General features: G+C 37.4%; 1 protein-coding gene across 3 annotated transcripts in view; it reads left to right on the forward strand.

Moving 5' to 3' along the window:
• Nucleotides 1-15883, forward strand: part of DNM3 (dynamin 3) — a 574343-nt gene that overhangs the window by 15813 nt on the left and 542647 nt on the right. The window lies entirely within an intron of this gene.

Below are 15883 nucleotides of genomic sequence, written 5' to 3' on the forward strand. Positions count from 1 at the left end.
GCTAATTTTATTTATTTATTTATTTATTTATTTATTTATTTATTTATTTATTGTAGAGATAGGGTTTCACCATGTTAGCTAGGTTGGTCTCAAACTTCTGACCTCAGGTGATTCACCTGCCTCCACCTCCCAAAGTGCTGGGATTACAGGTGTGAGCCTCTGTCCCAATTTTTCCTTTTTAAAAAATTATTATTTTAGGTTCAGGGGCACATGTGCAGGTTTGTTTTATAGGTAAACTCGTGTCATGGGGGCTTGTTGTGCAGATTATTTCTTCACCCAGGTACTAAATCTAGTACCTAATAGTTATTTTTTCTGATCCTCTCCTTTCTCCCACCCTTCACCCTCAAGGAGGCCCCAGTGTCTATTGTTTCCTTTGTGTTTGTGAGTTCTAATCATTTAGCTCCCGCTAATGAGTGAGAACAGGCAACATTTGGTTTTCTGCTTCTGCGTTAGCTTGCTAAACATAGCGGTCTCCAGCTCCATCCGTGTTCCTGCAAAGAACATAATCTCATTCCTTTAAGGCTACATAGTATTCCATGGTGTATATGTACCACATTTTCTTTATCCAGTCTGTCACTAATGGACATTTAGGTTGATTCCATGTCTTTGCTATTGTGAATAGTGCTGCAGTGAACATTCATATTCGTGTGTCTTTATGGTAGAATGAGTTATATTTCTCTGAGTCTATACCCAGTAATGGGATTGTTGGATTGAATGGTACTTCTGCTTTTAGTTCTTTGAGGAATTGCCATACACCTTTCTGCAATGGTTGAACTAATTTACACTCTCACCAACAGTGTATAAGTGTTACCATTTCTCCATGTCCTTGTCAGCATCTGTTATTTTTTGACTTTTATATAATAGCCATTCTGACTGGTGTGAGATGGTATCTTCATTGTGGTTTTGATTTGCATTTTTCTGATGATCAGTGATGTTGAGCTGTTTTTTCATTTTTTATTTTTTCATATCCCTGTTGGCTGTATGTATGTCTTCTTTTGAAAAATATCTGTTCATGTCCTTTGCCCACTTTTTTCTTGTAAATTTGTTTAAGTTACTTACAGATGCTGGATATTAGACCTTTGTCAGATGCATAATTTGCAAAAGTTTTCTCTCATTCTGTAGGTTGTTGTTTACTATATTGATAGTTTCTTTTGCAGAAACTCTTAAGTTTAGTTAGAATCCCTCTTGTCAATTTTTGCTTTTGTTGTGATTGCTTTTGGTGTCTTTGTTATGAAATCTTTGCCCATTCCTACGTCTCAGATGGTATTGCCTAAGTTGTCTTCCAGGGTTTTTATAATTTTGAGTTTTACTTTTAAGTCCTTAATCTATCTTGAGTTGATTTTTATATATGGTGTAAGGAAGGGGTCCAGCTTCACTCTTCTGCATATGGCTAACCAGTTATCCCAGCACTATTTATTGAATAGGTAGTCCTTTCCGCATTGCTTGTTTTTGTCAGCTTTGTTGAAGATCAGATAGTCGTAGGTATGTGGACTTATTTCTGGGCTCTCTATTCTGTATTCTGTCCCATCAGTCTATGTGTTTGTTTTTGTACCAGTACCATGTTGTTTTGATTACTGTCGCCCTGTAGTATAGTTTGAAGTCAGGTAGTATAATTACTTTAGCTGTGTTCTTTTTGCTTAGCATTGCCTTGGCTATTTGGGCTCTTTTTTGGTTCCATTTGAATTTTAAAATAGTTTTTTTTCTAGTTCTGTTCAAGTCAGGAAGACAGCCCACACCAGAACCTGAACCAGCTGAATCTTAATTTTGGACTTCTCGCTTCCAGAACTTTAATAAATAAATCTCTTTTATTTAAATGACCCAGCATGTGGTATTTTGTTATGGTAGCTTGAACAGACTAATACAAGTACTTAACTTTTATTGAGTTTTTGCTAATTAAATTGTTGATCTGACTTAGATGGGTTGGTACTGAGAGTGAGGATCATGGGTTTAAATAGATTTATTTTTACATTTATGAGAAAAAGTTGACTGGTGCACTAATATTCTTAGCTTGATAAACTAGTTACCTTAGCCCATGTGCCTCAGTTTTGTTTTGTTTTTTTTTGTTTTTTTTTGAGACGGAGTCTCGCTCTGTCACCAGGCTGGAGTGCAGTGGTGTGATCTCTGTTCACTGCAAGCTCCGCCTCCCGGGTTCCCGCCATTCTCCTGCCTCAGCCTCCCAAGGAGCTGGGACTACAGGCACCGCCACCTTACCCGGCTAGTTTTTTGTATTTTTTACTAGAGACGGGGTTTCACCATGTTAGCCAGGATGGTCTCGATCTCCTGACCTCGTGATCCGCCCGTCTTGGCCTCCCAAAGTGCTGGGATTACAGGCTTGAGCCACCGCGCCCGGCCAGTGCCTCAGTTTTTGAGGTATCTATTCTTTCACCTGTACATCTCTCTTCATTTTCTTAATGATGTAAGCTACTTGTGATTCTCCCATCTTAACCTTTGCCCTCTTCAGCTGCTGACTTAGCTTTCCTTCCCTTCATAACCGTCACACAACTCTCACTGTCTGAATGCAGGAACCTAATGGATTTGAAAAAAAAGATTATGATACTGAAAAGATTGGTCCATCCCAGCATCTCCCAAAGAAGTATATGGATATCTGTGTAAGATTTACCTGAGAAACTTATGAAATAAAAGTTCCTGGGCTCCACTGAGGGAGGCCCACTCAGTGGGTCTGGAGGTAAGCCAGGGTAATCAGTATTTTTCAGAAGCTCTCCTCGTGCTCCTGATAAGCAGCCAGATATGGGAGCTATTAATCACCACTTCCACAATTCCCATTATTTCTGCAGCTGAGGATAAGGAATGCAGCGTGTCTTCCTTCCCCGTCAGTACACTGAAACTGCCCTTCCCAAGGTCACCAACGACCTCCAGAAAGCTTAATTTACTTTCCACATATGTCTGAAACTGATCATTTATGCTTAATTCCTACAACTACTGACTGAATACAAGTTGTCATCATTCATCTTCTGGACTATAACAATAGACTCATAATACTTTCCCCATCTGTAACCTTCCAATCTGGCTTTCACACAGCCATAGCATAATTGATATGGAATTCAAATTAAATCACATCACTGTCATAGTTAAAATTTTTCAGTTCCTAATGCCAACAGCATAAAATCATCAAAGCTTCTTGGGATGTCATACAAGGCCCTGTGTAGCCCAGCCTCTCCAGGTTGTGGGTTGTTATTCTTTTACCTGGCTGCATAGCGTACCCCCTAGACACCCACCACACTATTTCATTGCCTTTGTTCACGTCATTATTGTTTTTCACCCCACTATTATTATCTTGAATTTGGGTCTCCTTTCCTCTGGGATACCCCAGCTGCCTCCCACCTCCTCATGTCTCCTAGGTTTCTTGTCCCTCTTCTGGGTACACATCATTCTTTGAGCATTTCTCTCACGTTATACTTACCACATTGTGTTAAATTATCTTATCTGCTTCTATCACTAAATTGTGAGCCTCTTGAGTGTACAGTCTCTTTTATTTATTTGTTGATTTTCACTTCTAGCATATGGTAATTTCTGAATAAATATTGAATGCGTTAATCTACAAATATAATGGAGAGCTTTCAGCCTTTTTCATACCTGATTTATCTGCGACATATGATGCCTTTTATTGAACATCCACTGTGTGCCAGGCACTGTCTTAAGCACCAGAAAGACAGTAATAAGTGAAAAAGCACACTCCTTGTCATTTCAGAGCTTGCAGTCTAATGAAGAGACATATAATAAACTAATAAAAATGTATAATTATAAATCAGTATGGATGCCATGACAGGAATGATCAGGATAGTGATAGAACATGGCAGAGAGGGACGTATTTATCGGTTGGTCAGGGAATTCAGTCTGATCAGATGACATTTCAGCTGAAGGACAAGGAATCAGTCATAAGAAGAGCTAGTAAAAAGCATTCATTGCAGAAGGAATAGTATGTACTAAGACTTTGAGGGGTCACAGAAGTCTGTGTGTTGGAGGAACTTAAGGTAAGTCAGTGTCTCCGGAGCTCAGTCGAGAGGGAGAATTATAGCAAGGAAAGATAGCAGAGGGAAGTTTAGGTAGGCTCTGTTGGTGCCAAAAATAGATTTTATCCAGAGTGCTATGGTAAGTGACTGAAGGAAGGATTTTAATCAGGTTAGTTATGTAATCTGATTTACATTAGAGAAAGATTACTCTAGGTCAGTCCTTTTCAAGACAATAGTCACTACCCCATGCAGCTATTGCAACTAATGCTACTGATAAACTGAATTTCCAATTTAATTTTAATTACTTTAAATCTACATTTAAAAACATAATGAATTCAGTTAAGTATGTTTTGGCACATGAAGCTACTTTTCCAACTATAAACTTTGTGTACTTTAAATATAGATCAGGTATTTCTGATAAAATTTTAGCATCCAAGTTGAGATGTGCTCTAAGTGTAAAATACACATGAAATTTCAGAGATTTGCTATGAAGAAGAATACAAACTGCCTTATTCATGATTTTATATTGATTATTAATACATATTGAAATGATTATAATTTGGAGAAATTGGGCTAAATAAAATGTATTGTTTAATTTTACTTGCTTCTTTTTACTTTTTGTAATGTGGCTATTAGAACATTTAAAATTATTTGCATGGCTTATATTTCCATTAGACTTGCATTGCACTAGATGCTGTGATGATAATGAATGGGAGGCAGACAAAGTAGCAGCAGAGAGATGGGTTAGGAATCTTTTGCAGTTGTCTAGGTGGGTGATAATGATATCTTTGATTAGGGAGTGGCAGTGGAAATGGAAAGAAGTGTAAAGAGTCTACAAATGTTTTGGAAGTACAGTCATCATGACTTGCTGATGGACTAGATGGGGAAGGGAAGAATGAAAAACGACTCTCAAGCTTTTGACTTGTGACTGGTATAGTTGGAAGACTGAGAAAAAAGTTGGGAGTTAAACATCTAGGGTATGGATTTGGGCATGTTAGAGCCTGTAAGGTTTGCAGGTGGTTGGATATAAGAGCCTGGGGCACAGAGGAGAGTTTAACTGAAGATGTTAATCAGTACTTGTCAATATATCATTGATATTTAAAACCTTAAGACTGTACACCAAAAACTATGCAACATCATTGAAAAAAATTAAAGAAGACCAACTAAAATGGAAAGATATCCTATGTTCATGAACTTGAAGACTTAAGTGTTAAAATGGCAATACACCTCAAATCAATCTGCAGACTCAATGAAATTTCTATGAAAATTCTAGATGCCATTTTTGGAGAAATTGACCAACTGATCTTAAAATTTTTATGGGGTTGTGTAGGATTCAGAATGGCCAAAACAATGTTGAAAGCAAAACAAAACAATTAAGTTGAAGGACTCACACTTCCCAGTTCTAAAACTTACTACAAATCAGTGTAATACTGGCATGAAGATACACATACTAAATGAATGGTGGAATAGACTTGAGAGTCCAGAAATAAACTGTTACATTCGTGGTCAATTGATTTTTAATGAGAGTACCAAGACAATTCAATGGAGGAAAGAGTAGCCTTTTCAACAAATGGTACTGGGATAGCAGTATATCCATGTGCAAAAGAATACATTGAGGCCCCTACCTCACATCATATATACAGATTAACTCAAAATGGATCAAAGACCTAAATGTAAGAGCTAAAGCTACAAAATTCTTAGAAGAAAACACAAGTATAAATCTTGGCGATTTTAGATTAGACAGTAATTTCTTAGCTATGATGCCCAAAGCATAAGTGACAAAATAAAAAATTGTTAAACTGAACAGCATCAAAATTAAAAACTTTTGTGCTTCAAGGGACACTATTAAGGATGTGAAAAGATAACCCAGAGAATGGGGGGAACATTTTGCAAATTATATATGTTATAAGGAACTCTTATAACACAACAATAATAAGACAACCCAATTAAAAAAATAGAAGACTTGATTTCCTAAAGAATGTGTAAATAGATAATATGCATATGGAAAGATGCTCAACATCAGTAGTCAGTAGGGAAGCAAATTAAAATGCAATGATATTCCACCAGATATCTCACTAGGATGGCTATGATAAAAAGGATGGATAATAACAACTGCTGGTGAGGATGTGGAGAAATTGGAACACTCATACATTACTGGTGGGAGTGTCAGATTGTGCAGACACTTTCGAAAACAGTTTGGCAAACTCCTCAAAAGTTAAACATAGTTATCTTAATGTTATACAAAGCAATTCAACTCCTAGATTCATGCTGAAGACAAATTAAAACACAAATATGTACTTGCAAAAACTTGTGCATAAATGTTTATAGTAGCATTGTTCATAATAGCCCAAAGGTGGAAACACCCAAATGCCCATCAATTGATCAAAGAATAAACAAAATATGACATACATTGAATACAATAGAGTATTATTCAACCATAAAAGGGAATTAAGTACTGATACATGCATGCTACAACATGGATAAATCTTAAAAACATTATATACTAAGTGAAAGAAGTCAATGCAAGAGGCCACAGAATATATTATTCCATTTATATGAAATGTATAGAGTAGAAACAGAAAGCAGATTGGTGTTTGCCAGGGCCTAGGGAGAGGAAGGAATAGAGAATGACTGGTAATGGGTATGGAATTTTTCTTGGGTGATAAAAATGTTCTGGAATTAAATAGAGACCGTGTTTTATAATATCATGAATATACTAAAAAATCACCAAATTACACTTCCAAAGGGTAACTTTTATGATCTTTAAATTATATCTCAATTAAAAGAAAACCTTAGTACAGAGTTAAATCACTTTGAGGGAGAGTATATGAAAGAAGGGAAAGAGAAGCAGTAGAAGAAGGACCCTGCAAAGGAGCCCAAGAAGGAGAAAGAATCTAGAGACTCTTTTGAACTGAGAGAAAAGAGTACTTTTATCGGAGTGGTAGGAATTGGGAAGCCTGACTGGAGTGGGTTGAGGAAATGAGAGGTGAATAAATGGGGACAGATAGTGTAGATAACTCTTCTGAGAAGTTGGAGGAGAGTGTAGGGCAAAGGAGGGTGTGCTTTTTTTTTTGTTTTTTAAAAACAATACATAACATTCAAAGAGGATGCTTTTTTTGATGGGAGATATTAGAGCATTTTTGTTTGCTAGTGGGAATGACCCAGAAGTAAGACCCAAGAAGTAAGGTAAGACCAAGAAGAAGATACAGATGACAAAGTACAGAAAGGCAGGATAGAGAGGTAGGACATGCTTGAGAAAGTATTGTGAGGTGGGACTCCTGCAGAGGAGTAGGGGTATCTTATCCACCGTAACTGAAAGGTAAAGAAGCTGGTGCAGACAAGAAGGGTGTATAGATTTGTTGGGGAATGTAGGGAAGCTCCAGTTTGATGAAGTGATAGCATCAGCCAATGGTAGGGTAGGAAGCAGAGGGAGGGGCAGAAAAACAAGAAAAGGTATACAAAGACTATTTGAGGAAATGGGAATGTGAGCTTAGCAGAGAAATATATTCAAAATATTTATGAAATTTCCCTTTTCATAAGTCAACAACAGTTACATGAATTTTCTAAAATGCATGTTTTATCCAACCACTCTACTGCTAAAATCCCCATTACCCAGCTTCTTAGCATGCTGTAGAGTTTCCTTCATGATCTGCCATCTGCCTTTATGTCTGTTCTCTCCTTCTCCTTCTATGCACTGGGGTATGTAGTCCTGCTGAACGACTCAGGTTCCTAGAATGCAGCAAGCCCTTTCATGTCTCCGTAGCGTTACACATGTTCCCCTCTACATGGAAGGCTCTTTGGGTTCCCCGTTGCCAGTCTAACTCTACTTACAAGAACTAGCTATCACCTCTACTTGAAAGCCTTCACTAAGCCCACAGGTAAAAGGTATTTACTAAATATGTGTTGAAAAACTGGAGATACTTAGTATGAGCCTTACTGGATGAATGAGCTCTTTGAACACAGAATAGTTATCCAGAGAGTCTGGTCTATATGTGCAAAATGCCAAGGACTTTAAAATTTATGTGGCTTTCTTGGTTTGTTTACTCATCTGCAGAATGGAGTCAATAAACATTATCTAAATTCCCTTTGCAGAGTCTAAAAAGTGGGTTTTAAATGTCTAATATACTCATCAATAAATGATCATTTAAAAATAGTACTTAAGTGAAGATGGTACTTCAAAACATGGCTGAGAGATTGCTTTCATTGCAGGGATTGAAAGGACACCTGCTGTCTTTAAAATGCTGCATTTTCTTGGCATACCATTTAAGACAAATTACAAAAACCTATAACTGAAGCCTGTTTTTCCAAAAGGTAATTTCCTGGTTTGGACCTGTGGGTAGTGAGTGGAAGAACACATTTGGTATAGAAGGAAAAAATACATCTATATTCCGATCTACCCTACATATTTTCCATTAAGGTCTCCAGCTGCCTGAACATTAAGGAGCTGTGCCAGTAAGGAGGACAAGACCTGGTAACTGGTTAAAAGAAGCTAACAGAGCTCATGATAAGGCTTGCCAGCCTAGAGGACAAACTGCCAGTTGTCTATAGAACAGACAGGACTTGTGGAAGCATAGTGTGTTAAGTGTAGGCCCCGAGCTTAGAAAAAGGGGCTTTCCTATTAGGCAGAAACCAAGAGAAGCATAAAGAGATCATAGTTTATAAATCTGCAACAGACACCTCTGTTTGGAATGAGGCACAACACTTATTGTGGAATTGTCGTTGTGTGGCTTGCTTTTTTCAATAAATTCCCTCAAAAATTTTTATATAGATTGAATATTTGTAAATAGTGTTTTATTATTGATTTACATTATTATGTTAGTAATGCTTTAATCTTCAGTTTTGCTTGCCAAAAATTTTCTAATTCTTGCTTAAATTAAAAAAAACTAATTGTATAGCTTGGAGTTCCAAATTTAGAATGAGAATCTTTTTGTGAGGCTAAATTGTTTTGTAATGAAATTAATCATTCATTAATTTGCCTTTTAAAATACAGACTTATTTAAAATCTAGTGGGTTTTCTTAATTGGACAGAGACATTCTTGTAGTTCATAAGAAGTTATTTATCTTCTCTGCAAATGAAATTATTTTTAAATTTAAATTTATTTATGTCTTGCTTTTCTGCAAAGGAATTGAGGTGGCTTCCTACAAACTGTATTCATTTATTCATTCATTCTTTTCTATAACTATTTATGGAATTATTGGACATTTAAAATAAAACAATAAAGTAAAATAGAAGTGAAGAGGCAGGGCTGGGTGGTGTGGTAGCTTATGCCTGTAACCCCAGTACTCTGGGAGGCTGAGGGAGGCAGATCACTTGAGCCCAGGAGTTCCAGACAAGCCTGGGCAACATGGTGAAACCTCATCTCTACAAAAAAATACAAGAATTAGCCAGGTATAGTGCTGCATGCCTGTACTCCCAGTACTTGAGAGGCTGGGACTGGAGGATCTCTTGAGACTGGGAGGTTGAGGCTGCAGTGAGCCGTGATCATGCTGCTGCATTCCAACCTGGGTGACAGAGCGAGACCCTGTCTCAAAAAAAAAAAAAAAAAAAAAAAAAAAAAAAAAAAAAAAAAAAAAAAAAAAAAAAAAAAAAAAAAAAAAGGACCAAGAGAAAAAAAGTAAGATAAAACCAAGACATGGAAAATGAAAAATCCCCAAACCTAAATATTGACCTAATAATAGGATTAAACACATGTAAACACCCCATTAGGGGAAAAAGTGAAATATGATCACTTAGACAGTTTTGTTATCTTCAAGGATTAAGAAACATTTTTATTCATACACATTCCTTTAGAGGTGAGTAAAAAACAATGTCTCATATTTTATAACAGCAGATACAGTAGCTTCCTTTCTCTGCGATCTCACTTCTCATCAGGGTTTAGCTGGGTGGGCTTAGCAGGGTTTAGCTTGGATCTTGAGTCTGGATCCCTTTCCTACATTTTCAGATCCATGTTGAGATTTCAATGTAAATACTCATACTTTTACTAATGGATTCAGCATCTTCCCCAGAGAGGTCATTTCCTCTGTGTATTCTCTTAATCAACAAACCTTGAAGCTTTCATATTTTCTTCATCTTTCCTTTCCCCACATCTACTAAATTTTGTGCATTCTACTTGAGTGGTGCCTTTGCTCTCTGTTGGTGCCCTTCCATTTCTGTTGCTGTTGTCCCAGCTCAGAGCTTTCCTCTTGCCTGATTTATCCTAATAACTTATTTAGTAGCATCGGTTCTTCCAGCGTCAACCCCCACCTTAGTCATTCTAAATACTCTTGCCAGAATTCTCGCAAACTCTAATCACTCCCTTTCCCTACACAATACAATCCTAACTTCTTGGAATAACTTTAAAAGCTTTTAATGACCTGGCCACCAACTACTTCCCAGCATAATTTTCCATTTCCTTTATACATCATAGGTACCCATTCTCTGAAACAGTCCTTGTACTTTCTCTCCTTTGTGTCATCACTCATACCATTCCCTCCATCTAGAATGCTTTTGCTCCTTCTATTCTTCCTGTTTCAACTGAATCCATCAAATCTGTACTGAGTGTTTGCTACATGCCTAAGAATTGTGCCAGCTACTGTGGTTCCAAAGATGAGGATAATTATCCTTTCCCTCAAAGATCTCACAGACTTACGTAGAAGAATTGGTAAGTTGAAGTTGACATATTACTTCCTCTATAAAGTTTTCCTAATTTTCAAGTTTAAATTAATTTTTCTTTTGTTCATATGCTTTTTTTTTTTTTTTTTTTTAAATAATCCTTACTCGTACTTTTCAAATAGAATGTATGGACGTTTTAAATATAAGTTATTTCATATGCCCCATTTTATTATAAGCTTCTATGGCATCATGTTATCTGGGTCCTTTGGTCTTTAGGCATGCCACATTATAACTGTCACATAGTAGGTGTTCTACATGGTCAGTGTGCTGAGATGGCCCATAGATCATGAGAGGTAGGTATCACTGTCAAAGCAGTCACACTCAGTTGTACTTTTAGGGTCTTGTTTTAAAAGCTGCTTTTAGGTCTTATTTTAAAAGTTTAGGTGCACATAAGGTTCCAACAAAGGCTAAATGTTTTTAAACTTTTAAGTGACGTGTGTAACCACACATGGAGTTCAGCCTTTGAAGTCAGCAGGAACTCCACACAGCATGTAGAGAAGAGCCTGGAACACTTAGGACAGGGATAGGAGTGTGGCCTTTAGGGCAGGGCTCCCTAAAGGATAAAGGAGCTGAAGGTCAGCCTTTGAACTGACTTGAAGAAAACTTGTGTCTATGTTAGAGGTGATTGCTTTTGAAATTTGATATAATTCTGGCTAATCCATTGTGAAAACGGCTACTGGTTAAGTAGTTGAGGAATACTCTGCTTCTTGCCCCTCCCTGATTGCTTTATTTCACTAAAAAATTGTATTTTAATATGACAGTTCATGCTTGAAACCTCATATATTTGGGATATGAAGTCACATCTGCGATAGTCTCCAGTAGGCTGCATCCCTGGTTTATCCAGTCCATGATTCTTCTGCTAATAGCCAAGTGGCATGCCATGGGGAGACGCAGGACACATTGTTTTTCTTTCAGATATTAACTCTATGCTAAGGTTGGAGGCACCCAAACTAGTTTTTGTATATTTATAGTATTGTCACTCATAAATTTTCCATACCTCCTTTGGATCTATTTTTATTTAAATATAATCTCTTTGTGGAATAATATTATTCATCATATTTATTATCCAAATAATAATTTGGACGTTTTTAATAGGTTCCAAACTCACATGACTGAGTGTCAAAAACATCCCCATCATCCAAGTATTTGGCATTTGTGGGTTTTACTTCAGTGGTACCTTTGGTCATGTATCACATATATAGGTTCTGTATTTACCATAACCTACCGTATTTTACCCATCAAAGATGTCACAAACTTAAGATGCAGCATTATTTTATATACAGCTAAGAAAGAAAAAGAAAATCATTGTTAATTAAACTAAGATATTTTCTTATCACTTAACATTTTTGTTTTATAGTTAGTGGAATAGCTCTTGGGTTGTAGAAAGGTTTGTATCATATGCCACTCTTATGGGTATATAAACTGTAAGATATAAATGAAATAAATTGGTAAATTACTTCACATTGAGTCCAACTCTTTATGAATCTTCCTTCAGCTCACTATTGTTATCTGTGTTTTTCTACCCATTGTCATCCCCCATGCTACTAAGAATATTGGTGGTGAAGCATTTCTCAAAAGGATGCTTCTCGTTTGAGTGAGTGTTATTTTCTAAGAGACAGGATCTCTTGGGGTAATCAGTTTGGGAATTCCTTGGTCAAGCCCTGGGTCCTACCCTTCCTGATAAGGGTGACAAGAGGTGTCCCGCACACAGCTTCTGGCATGCCAGGCATTCATCTTCTCTGTGGTCTGCTCAGGCCAAGAGGCAGAAACTGAACTGCCCTCAAATACTTGGTACCCAGCCAAGTGATTTTTCCTGTTTTCAACCTTGACACTGCACTCTGCGCATTGCGTGAATAAGTGGAAATTTTTGAGCAAGAAATAGCTTCATGCCAGTTCTATTTGAAATGTTTAAACCACCTATTTAATGGCATCTTCACAGCCATGCATAATTGAGTTAGAGATGTCACAGCTTAGACAACTTTTCAGGCAGGAAGAAAGGAGAACTGGCTGTCTTCTAAGTTAGTACCTTCTGGCAACTCTGGCTTGTTTTATCAAGCAGGGATGAACCTCTCTCTATTGAAAAACTTAATTTTTGGTGTACCCTTGTACATTCATTGAGCAGTTGTGGTGTGAGAAGGAACAAAAGATGCTTCTGGTGTTCTTTGTACAATTTCTGTTTTTCTTTTTTCTTTTTTTCGTTCTTCTTTTTTTTTTTTTTTTTTTTTTTTTGAGACGGAGTCTTACGCTGTCACTCAGGCTGGAGTGCAGTGGTGCAATCTCGGCTCACTGCAACCTCTGCCTCTTGGGTTCAAGCGATTCTCCTGCCTTAGCCTCCGCAGTAGCTGGGATTACAGGCGTGCGCCACCATGCCCGGCTGATTTTGTATTTTTAGTAGAGACAGGGTTTCTCCATGTTGGTCAGGCTGGTCTCGAACTCCTGACCTCAGGTGATCCACCTGCCTCAGTCTCCCAAAGTGCTGGGATTACAGGCGTGAGCCACCGCGCCTGGCCTGTACAATTTCTTAAACTACAATTGCAGAGCTAATTGTTCTTGCATGTGCTTTTATAAGGCTGTGTATCTAAATATCATGTGTTTGGTCTTTTTGGAGAAAACCATTTTATGAATGCTTTAGGATACAAATAATTGCTTTCCACTCTGAATTAAGGCATGTGAAAACACCTGGCACAGAGCCCAAGCGCTGTTTCCTTTGCCCTCCCCATCTAGTGCTGCCCTCCCCATGCCTGAGGAGCTGTGGGCTGCTTGCTTACAGCTCAGCCACATAGGATCTTAGCAGAGTTCAAATTTCCCCAAGATCTCCAGTATGTGATTTTCAGTCTTGCTTGAGTGTGTCTCTCCAGAAGCATTTCCTCATAAGGAAAGAAGGTAGTTATATCTGTCAGTTACAATTAGCTGTAGAATTGTGCTGCTTTACCCTAGAATTCCTCTTCTCTAGTTATACTAACCAGGTTTTTCCTGTACTAATATCCATATAGAAACTTAAGCTCTTGACCTGAATTTTTCTGGCTGTTCATTTCTCCTTTTTCCACTTACTTAATTACAAATGGATTCGTGTCATGAAGGGTAATCATTAGTTCTCACTGACATATGATGCTGAGTTATTGCTGCTAAAATATTTCACTGCCCTGCCTTATTGTTATTGTTTGAAAATGTGAAGTAATGCTTACAGGCAATCATGCTGCCTCAGGACAGACATTGAATCCTGACCAATGACTTTCAGTTTAATTTAACCTTCATCTAGTTAAAAGTGGAGACTGATAACTTTTACATGAACTCAAGATAATTTTTAGATTAGGGAAGTTCTGACGATTTCTATAATTTTAATTACAGTAGCTCATATCTGACCCTCAGTTTTCTTCTCTAATCATTTGGGTTGTAAAGCTATAGTTAGGCTCATTAAACAGAGTGCAGAAGTGCAGATATAGTGTCTAGGAAGACATAAATGTCCACTGAAGAACTAGCCATGGAAGAACTATCCTTGCTCAGGGAAGAACTAGTCTTAACTAGGTCTGATGGCTTGCTTCAGGACCTATTTAAACACTAGCACGTCTGCTATTACATTTTCCATTATTCTGAAAAAATGATTAAATAACAATACCTGTTTGACACGAATTGCCTTTTATATTCCTTACTGATTTAAAGTAAAATTGGGGTAACGTATAATTTTTATAGACTCTCACTCAGTTCTCATTAAGAAGGCATTACTGAAGATAAATTTTAGGTGAGACCAATTACAAACTAATGTGGTTATATAGTCATTGTGATCTAGCTGAAGACCAGGAGTCTTTTACTCAGTTAAAAACCTCTGCAGCCTGGGTGAGACTCATCTCAGAGTGAGACTCCATCTCAAAAAAAAGAAAAACCTCTGAAGTCTCTCATGCACTATTCTGTGTTCTGCAAAAGGTTGGCCCTAATTCCCTGAAATAAAAAGTGAGGAACTGATCTTCAGTAAGAGTCTTTCGAATGCTTATTATATGCCTATCACTTTGCAAATTAGTTTACGTATCAAAAGGAGGTTTAGAGTGGTTCTCGAGCTCACAATTATATATTTCTGGGGAAAGATAAGACAGGAAACAATAAGAAAACAGCATAAGGCTAGAAAAATAAAATGCTAAACTGAACACAGTCAGGTACCCAAACTGCCTGTATTTGTAATGTGAAGTCCAAAGGGAAATAATCTGTGTTGAAAGGTAGTACCCAGGAACAGTTTTTGAAAGAAGTATCATTTGAGATGGGCCCCAGAGCACAACAGAAGTTGAGAAGACAGAGAAAAAGGTGGAAGGTGTGTCTGGAGAAAGAATGGCATGAATAAACACTTGAAGACAAATTCTGGAATTTTCAGGGAATAACTTGGGCAGAGGGTTGACTAAAGAGGCTAAAGAGGCAAGATGTGCTGAAGAGGCAAGATTCCAAAAGATCTCAAATGGTAAAAATCAAAAGTTTGCAATGGACATTGTCAGAAGTATTGGGCTAGAGAGGGAGATCAGGAAGGGATCAGTACATGTTGTCGAGAGATAAGTGACATGATGTGCAGTTATATATGTGCTCACTACTCTGTACTCAATGCCCAGAGCCCCAGGATACAGAGGGTGTTATTTTGGCAACTCACATTCCACCGGGAGCATTGCTGTCAGGGACTTGATTTTTCAAAACACTAAACAACTCTTTATAAAATTCCCAACAAAACAAAGTATAGTCTTTTCTCAATTTACATGATAGTTGCATTTCCAGAAAATTCAATGCATTGCCTAAATCTTTGGTGTTTCTGGATAAAACAGGATTAGGCTCCAGCCCAGATAATTTCACCTACATGAATGTGCAGCAAAAGACTGAAAAATCATGCAGGATGTGGGATCATTGTTCAGTGCATAGGATTCTCCCAAGAACTGTAGGATATTTAACATTCCTGGTCCTATGAACACCATGAAACATCCTTATAAATTTTTTAATTGGTCACCTTCTCTCTAGTAACTATTGCCTTATTTCTATATTAGTGACCATGTAAGTTACATACCCTAATTTGCCTCTTTTGGTTAAAATTTTAGTTGTTGCTTTATTTTGTTTTACTTGCTAAATAGAATATTTAAAATGTATTTTCTCTAGAAAGTTAGATTATGTGGGTTAAGAGGTAGTAAATGTTTTTTTTCAATTTAGCCAACAATTGCTAAGCCCCTACTGACTGCCAGGCTCCACGCAGACAAGCTATGGCCATTGAGCTCACATAGCTGGCTGATAACCCATC

The sequence above is a fragment of the Rhinopithecus bieti genome, unplaced genomic scaffold, assembly GCF_001698545.2.
Source record: "Rhinopithecus bieti isolate Rb0 unplaced genomic scaffold, ASM169854v2 scaffold_1853, whole genome shotgun sequence".
NCBI classification, from domain to species: domain Eukaryota; kingdom Metazoa; phylum Chordata; class Mammalia; order Primates; family Cercopithecidae; genus Rhinopithecus; species Rhinopithecus bieti.